This window comes from Callorhinus ursinus, unplaced genomic scaffold (genome assembly GCF_003265705.2).
Source record: "Callorhinus ursinus isolate GAN/ISIS: 27379988/994484 unplaced genomic scaffold, GSC_fseal_2.0 scaffold66, whole genome shotgun sequence".
Classification (NCBI taxonomy): Eukaryota; Metazoa; Chordata; class Mammalia; order Carnivora; family Otariidae; genus Callorhinus; species Callorhinus ursinus.
Genome location: NW_027397128.1, coordinates 7,467,061 through 7,474,736, shown reverse-complemented (window position 1 = coordinate 7,474,736; position 7,676 = coordinate 7,467,061). Strand labels below are relative to the sequence as shown.

Below are 7,676 nucleotides of genomic sequence, written 5' to 3'. Positions count from 1 at the left end.
GCAAAATTATTCACAATAATCAAGAGGTGGACTTCCACCTCTAAATGTCCATCAGTGGGTGAATAGATAAAGAAAATGTTTTACACATACAATTGAATATTAATCAGCACTTTAAAAGGAAGGAAATCCTGTCATATGCTATAATATGGGTAAACTTTGAGGTTGTTATGGTAAATGAAATAAAACGGTCTCAAAAAGATAAATACTGCATTGTTCCACTTATATAAGGTATCACACTCTTAGGAATAAAAAACTGAATGGTGGTTGCTAAGGTCCAGGCAGAGGAAGGGAGTTGTTTAATGGATATAGAGTTTCACTTTTGCAAGATGAAAAAGTTCTAGAGATCTGTTGCCCAATGGGGTGCAAATAGTTAACACTACTGTACCATAAACTTAAAAATGGCTAACATGGCAAATTTTGTGTTTTTCTTTTACTGCAACAAACAAACAAACAAACAAAACATTCTAGCTAGAATCACTACACAAGAAAAAGAACTAAAAGCCATCCAAATTGGAAAGAGAGAAGTAAAATTATCTCTATTTACAGAATCTGAAGGAATCTTGTCCGACAACTGTTTATCCATGTGGCCTACTGTGGGATGGTGGTGGCTATGGAAGATATGGGACTCAGGCTGGTGACCAGGGACCAGAAAAGTGGGATGAGTGGGCGCAGTGGTGCTGGGAGCCCCTTCCTGTGTGACCCTCTCCACCTTCCCTTTCCCCATCCAAAAAGAGTTAAATAAAGAGAGGAGGCCAGAGTCTGTGGAAATGGCCTAACTACATACTCTATTAGAAAACGAAGAAAGGATGTTTCTAGAAAGAAGTAAAAACTTAAGAGAAAAATAAGTGGAGAAAAGTGCAAAATAATGCTTGTACTTTAGTGTTTTTAAAAAATAAAAGACAGTACAACACCCAGGCTGGTAAAATCTCATTCCTTTGTCCCACCACTTCTCCAAAACATAGCCTCCTTTCTCTTAGAAGCCAAAAAATTCCTCTCCAAGACCAGAGGGTTGCTTCTCCTTGGTCCACTCCTCTCTGAAGTTCCCATTCTGAACCGGAGACCTCTAGGGGGCTAAGTGGATGGAGGGGGGAAATACTGCCCCACCTTCGCAGGTGCCCTGGCTGTCCCATCGCTGCTAATGAGCTAGGTGGTAAGAGGATGTTGCTTGAGGCCCACTTCTGCGGAGGAGATTAATTTTGCAGGGTTACCATGGAGACCACAGCAGTGGTGATGAGAAAATGGGCAAGGGGAGAGGAGGTGTGACCTCTCAGGGCCTCCCTTCCTCCCCTGCGCAGGGGTTGAATGTCTCCAGGCCTGCCTGTCCAAGAAACTTTTAAGTCTCTTCCTTCCCAGATGCCCCATTTACTTGGGTGGCTAGGATGGCTCTGGGGAAAATCCTGGCGAGGCCTCCCTCAATCACCTGGCAGTAGTAGGGGACAATAGGTATCTTCTCCACTCCACCAGAGTAAGGCATGAGTCAAAAGGGGGATAGAGGGATGCCTGGGTGGCTCAGTCAGTTAAGCGTCTGCCTTCAGCTCAGGTCACGATCCCCTGGGATCGAGTCCCGCATCGGGCTCCCTGCTCCGCGGGGAGCCTGCTTCTCCCTCTGCCTCTGCCTCTCTCTCTGTGTCTCTCATGAATAAATACATACAATCTTTAATAAAAAAGGGGGGGATGGAAAGAGATCTTCTATTTTGGTGGGAGGCAACATTTCGAATTGAGGTCATAGAAAATCCGGAGTCTAAGGCCTCTAGGTGAACAGACAGAACAGATACATCCCTACTCAGGACTTCACAGGGTGGCAGTACTCCACACCTGCCTTTCCTTCCTGCCAAGGGGATGGGCTCCATATTCCTCAGTGATTCCCTCCCCCTGGTCTCCCCACTCTAGGGTCAGGCTAGACCTCCCATTGGGAGGTTTAGTTACATCTGTCATAAAGGTTCAGTGTCCTCTAGGGAGTGGCCAGCCGACCAGAATCACCCCTGCAAGCACTGGAGAATCACAGGTTTAGGTTAGTCAGCATGAACTTTGGAAACCCGAAGAGTCTGGTGGAGTTAAACCAAGCCATTATCCCCCACCTTATGGCTGACAGCGAAGAGTCAATGTAAGGGACAGAGGCCCATTCAAAGTCCAGTAAACAGCAGGGGAAAAAAGAGAGCCCTCTCTCTTGAACCAAGTCCAGGCTTTGGGAGGGGTGGGGATAGCATATGCAATTCTTGATGGAGTCTTTTCTTAGGGGGAATGGTACCCCAGTATCCACGTGGCAGGTCCCAGTTGGATGACTCCTCAAGATCCAAAGAATGGGCAGAAAGAAGAGTGAAGTGGGAAAGGTTTACAATACTGGCTTAGCTATGGAAATGTGAGTTCGAGGTTTGGGGACAGTGGTGACACAGCAGGTCCTCATGACTACCATCCCCATCAGGCCTTTTGTCTTATGAAGAGCCACCACTTCTTCCATCCCCAGCCAACTGTCCTGTCCCGGGGAGTAGGAGACATCCCCCAAGGTCCAAAGCCACAAGTTTTTCACCAGGTGAAATATGTTCGTTTCTTTGCTGTCTCTCTTCATTGTCCCAAGTTTGGCATTGGAAGTGGTCTCCATGGTGTCATGCCATCAGGAAAGAGTGATAGGGCTGTGTTCACAGAGAGAAAAAGGCTCCTTTGTCAGTGTCCAAGCCCCCTTTCCTGGCAGGAAAATCTCCAGCCTCAGAGGACAGCCAGAAGCTGCCAATTTGTAGAGGAAGTCAGTGGAGAATGGGATTTTTCTTGGTTCAGAATCTGGCTGCCAAATGACAGCATCCCTGAAACCTCCATTCCCTGGTTGTCCTGGGCCTTTCTTCCATCCTTCACCCCCAGGGAGAAAACGTGGACTGGCCAGAGTGGATGAAGAGCTTGAAAGACTCTTTGGCCTCAGTCCTTCATTGCAAGATGAAGGTGGCCATCTAAGCATGTGGTCCTGTCCCTGCCAAAGCATAGCCAGTCTCTACTGATCCTCGTTCTTATCCAGCTTCTAAAGTCTAGAACCCACTCAAAGGTACTCACCTTCCCTGGCCCTATGGCCTGGATTAAACTCATTTCTCTCTTATAACCTGTTCCCTCATTTTCCTCTCTCCTTCCTCTTAAATCCCAGAAGGCTTACAGAGTGGGAATCCAAGGATCTTTCTCTTGGCTTTGTCCCCCTTTCTGTTGCTTTGCTCCAAAGCTAGAATGGGGCAGTCAACCCTCTGTTTTTCCAGCCCTCTGTCCCTTCACTCCATTTACTCTGACCTGAACAATCAATTTTACTGTTTCCCTGTATTTAAACCTTTTAACCTCCATTTACCTCTTTGCCATCTCTCATTTTCATCTCTCTCCTGCTCTGCCAGTGTGAAGACTGAGAGAGGCTTTCAAAATGCAAGCTCTGTCCAGATGAAATGGAAAAGCAGGACCAGTGGGTCAAACTCGGACCTGTTTGGCTCCTTTGGTGTGGTGCCCAGAGGTGGTTGCTTCTGGAAGGTCTGAAGGCTAAAATGGGTCGTATTGGGGAGCACAGTGAGGGTACCATTGAGTTTTCTTATCTACCTGTCTTGGTGGTAATATGAATACACGTGCACATGGGAAATCATTTAAAAATCCAATGTTGGCCCACAAAGAATTGAGTTTGTTGCTCATGGGAGGCAGGCAAAACTGGTATGATGTGTTATATTAGAAGAATATGGGTTTTCTTTCCCCAAAATGAGGAAGCTCCTTAAGGTCCCCATAGGAACGACTTTTTTATAAAAGATTGTATTTATTTATTTATTTATTTATTTATTTATTTATTTATTTATTTGACAGAGAGAGAGAGAGCACAAGCAGGGGGAGCTGCAGAGGGAGAGGGAGAAGCAGACTCCCCGCCGAGCAGGGAGCCCGATGTGGGGCTCTATCCCAGGAGCCTGAGATCATGACCTGAGCCGAAGGCAGACGCCTAACCAATGGAGCCACCCAGGGACACCACCCCCCTTTTTAAAAAAAGATTTTATTTATTTGACAGAGAGAGAAGAACTACTGTGAAAGGTTAATGCAAACCTTTGAAAGAAAGAAAGGAATGAGGAAAATAGATTTATATGCCTATATATGACTACTGGAAACTTGTAGATAAGTACAATTTTTTTCAGCCTATCTTCCTTGACAGAGGCTGCACTAGTTGTGAATTGAATGCAATGAGGGGCTGAAGACACATGTTTCAGCATGTATTTTTAGGTACCACGGAAAAACAAGTCTCTCCACTATTGGAGTATGTATTAATCTCTAAAAGTCTGTACAGGGAGTGAAATATGCATACATATTTAATATTTATGTATCTGCTCAGGAAAACCTATCTACTATCACTGGGTTATCAATTTTTTGAGAGGAATGAAATACATGTTAGTTTTTATAAATTTGCGGGGAGAGAGACTGTGCAGGGTGAGAGAAGAGGAAGGACAGGGTTCAAGCCATTCAAATTGCTGGCAGGAGAAGGAGACAGAGCCAGGAGAGGCACTGACACCTTTTGTCTTCTCCTTTTTCCCCCTGTTAACCATTCCAAACTGGGAAAATTCCAGATGTGTCACTGAATGCCACATCTTGGGCCACACCTTCTAGTGCCCAAATGTCTCCCCAGCTCCGGCAAGGGCTGGCCAGAAAGATGAATCCAGCCATGTTCCAGGTGATCTTTCCTTCCCACCCATACATTCTTCTTTTCTCCCTTCCTCCTCCTACACATGTGGTTTCCTCCCTTCTCTTTCTCTTCTTCCTCCTCTCTTCCCTTCCCTGTTTGTTCACTTGCCTCAAAAAGAAAACCATTTAAAAGGGGGCAGGGGGTTTTCCTTAGCTCTTTGCATCACCATTTTTGCCATTTTTCAAAGTTGAGACCATGCTAGAGATTCCAAGGTCCTCAGTTTCCTCAAATATATATATTTACCCTTAAATAAGATTAAACGAGTGGCTTCCCCAGGGGGAGGGAGACATTTGCTAGAGTTAAGACTGGGGGTGGAATGGGGCAAGAGAAGGATGAGGAAGGATTCATTACTCAAAGTTGCTGCTATCAAAGATGTGACACTGAGGGGCACCTGGGTGGCTCAGTCGGTTAAGCATCTGACTCTTGGTTTCAGCTCAGGTCATGATCTGAAGGTCCTGGGATCAAGCCCCATGTCACGCTCTGTGCTCAGTGGGGAGTCTGCATGTGGATTTTCTCTCTCCCTCTGCCTCTACCCCTCTCCCCCCTCTGCTCGTGTGCACTCTCTCTCTCTCTCTCTCTCTCTCTCTCTCTCTTTAATTAATTAAATAATTAATCTAAAAAAAAAAAAAGATGTGACACTGAAAGTCCCTATCGGCAAATTCCATGCCTGGCATCTTCATCCTGTTCTCATCCACGCACCAGCAGATGCCACATTTGTGGCCAAGGGAAGGCTTGCACTGCTTTCCTTTATAGAATCCTTTGTGGTCACAGCTGGGTGGGTACACAGCCCTGGGCACCATCTGCAGGAAAGCATCCATATGTCTGCAGCAGGGGCCCTGCTCAGGTTCCTGTCTCATCTCAGGTGCGGAGATGAGCAAGGGGAGGGGGGTGGGCAGTGTTCCAAGCTCCCCGCACAAACTTAAACTGGGTCAGCTTCTTTCACCAGTCTTTCTTCACTACCTAGGCCTTCAGCTCAGAGATGCAGGTGTGTTTGGGCCAGTAGATCTTGGGGAAGTAGGTCTCCTCCACCGTCTCAGAGGGGTTTGGTTCCTAATGCTCATGGGCATCTCTCTCAATCTTGGCTTGCTCTCTGCGACTCTTTTCACTGAAGCAAATTTATAACCCTATGGCCTTGCAGCAGGGCACGCAGCGGCTTCTCCTGTCCTGCCAGTGAGGCAGCACAGCCCCTGAGGGCAGCACCCGGTATACATGACTGCAGGGGGCTGGGGAAAGGGGTGGGAGGGCACGTGGAGGGGGCTTATTGATTGCGGGGGGAAACGGGAGATGTTGGTTAAGGCCACAAAGTTTCAGTTATGCAAGATGAATGAGTTCTGGAAATCTAATGTACAGAATAGTAACTATACTTAATAATCCTGGATTGCAGACAGCATGGTTGGACCTAGAGGGCATTACACTAAGTGAAATAAGTCAGACAGAGCAAGACAAATACCATATGATTTCATTATATGTGACATCTAAAAAACAAAACAAATGAACAAAAAGAACCCAAAAACAAACTCATAAATACAGAGAACTGGTGGTTGCCAGAGGGGAGGGTGGGGGGGTGGAAATAGGTGAAATGGGTGAAGGAGATTAAGAGGTACAAAGTTTCTATAAAATAAGTAAGTCATCGGGATGAAAAGTACAGCATAGGACATATAGTCAATAATAATGTAATAACTTTGTATGATGATAGATGGTAACTACACATTGTGGCAAGCATTTCACAATGTATATTATGAAATATATATTATATAACTGAAACAAATAAAATAGTGTATGACAACTATACTTCAATTTTTAAAATAATAATACCGCATCATATGCTTGATATTTGCTAATAGAGTTGGTCTTAAGTGTTCTCACCACAAAAAATCATAACTATGTGAGGTGATGGAGATGTTAAGTTGCGCAATTGTGGTAATCATTTCACAATATATACATATATCAAAGCATCACGTTGTACATCTTAAATATATACAATTTTTATTTATCAATTATACCTCAATAAAGCTGAAAAAAAAAGGTGCTGGAACAACTGGATAGCCACATGCAAAAGAATGAAGTTGGACCTCTACCTCACATCATACGGAAAAATTAACTCAAAATAAATCAACAACTTAAATGTACGAGTTAAAACTATAAAAATCTTAGAAGAAAATGTAGGGGTAAATATTCATGATCTTGGATTTGGCATTGGATTTTTACCTATGACACTAAAAGTACAGGCAAGAAAAAAAATCAATAAATAGAACTTTATCAAAAGTAAAAACATTTGTGCATCAAAGATATCAAGAAAATGAAAAGATAACCCACAGAATGGGGAAAATATTTGCAAATCATATATTTGATAAAGGTCTAATATCCAAAATACACAAACAACTCTCACAACTCAACAACAAACAACCCAGTCTTTAAAATGTACAAAGGATTTCAATAGTCATTTCTCCAAAGAAGATACACAATAGCAAACAAGCTCATGAAAAGGTACACAACACTCTTAGTCATTAGGAAAGCACAAAACAACAATGTGATACTACTTTACACCCACCAGGATGGCTATTTTAAAAAAAGAAACTAAGAATTGTCGAGTAGGATGTGCAGAAACTGGAACCTTCATACATGGCTGGTGAGAATGTAAAAAGATTCAGCCACTGAACCACCAAAAACATTTTGGTGGTTCCTCAAAAAACTAAACATAAGGAGTTACCATGTGACCCAGCAATTCCACTCCAAGTTATATACTGAAAGGAACTGAAACCAAATATTCAAAGAAATACTGCCTAGCAACACTATTTCAATAGCCCAAAGGTGGAAACAACTCAAATGTCCATCAACTATTGAATGGATAAACAAATTGTGGTATATACATACAATGAAATATTATTTAGCCTTAAAGATGTATGAGGTATTGATACATTCTACAATGTTAATGGATCTCAAAAACATTATGCTAAGTGAAAGAAGCCAGACACAGAGGTCACATATTGTGTGATCTGAT

At 43.6% G+C, this 7,676-nt stretch overlaps 1 pseudogene; it reads right to left on the bottom strand.

Annotated features, from left to right (window-relative positions):
• Nucleotides 1-5,289: 5,289 nt before the first annotated feature.
• Nucleotides 5,290-5,886, bottom strand: LOC112836977 (insulin-like growth factor-binding protein 5 pseudogene; annotated as a pseudogene).
• Nucleotides 5,887-7,676: the final 1,790 nt, after the last annotated feature.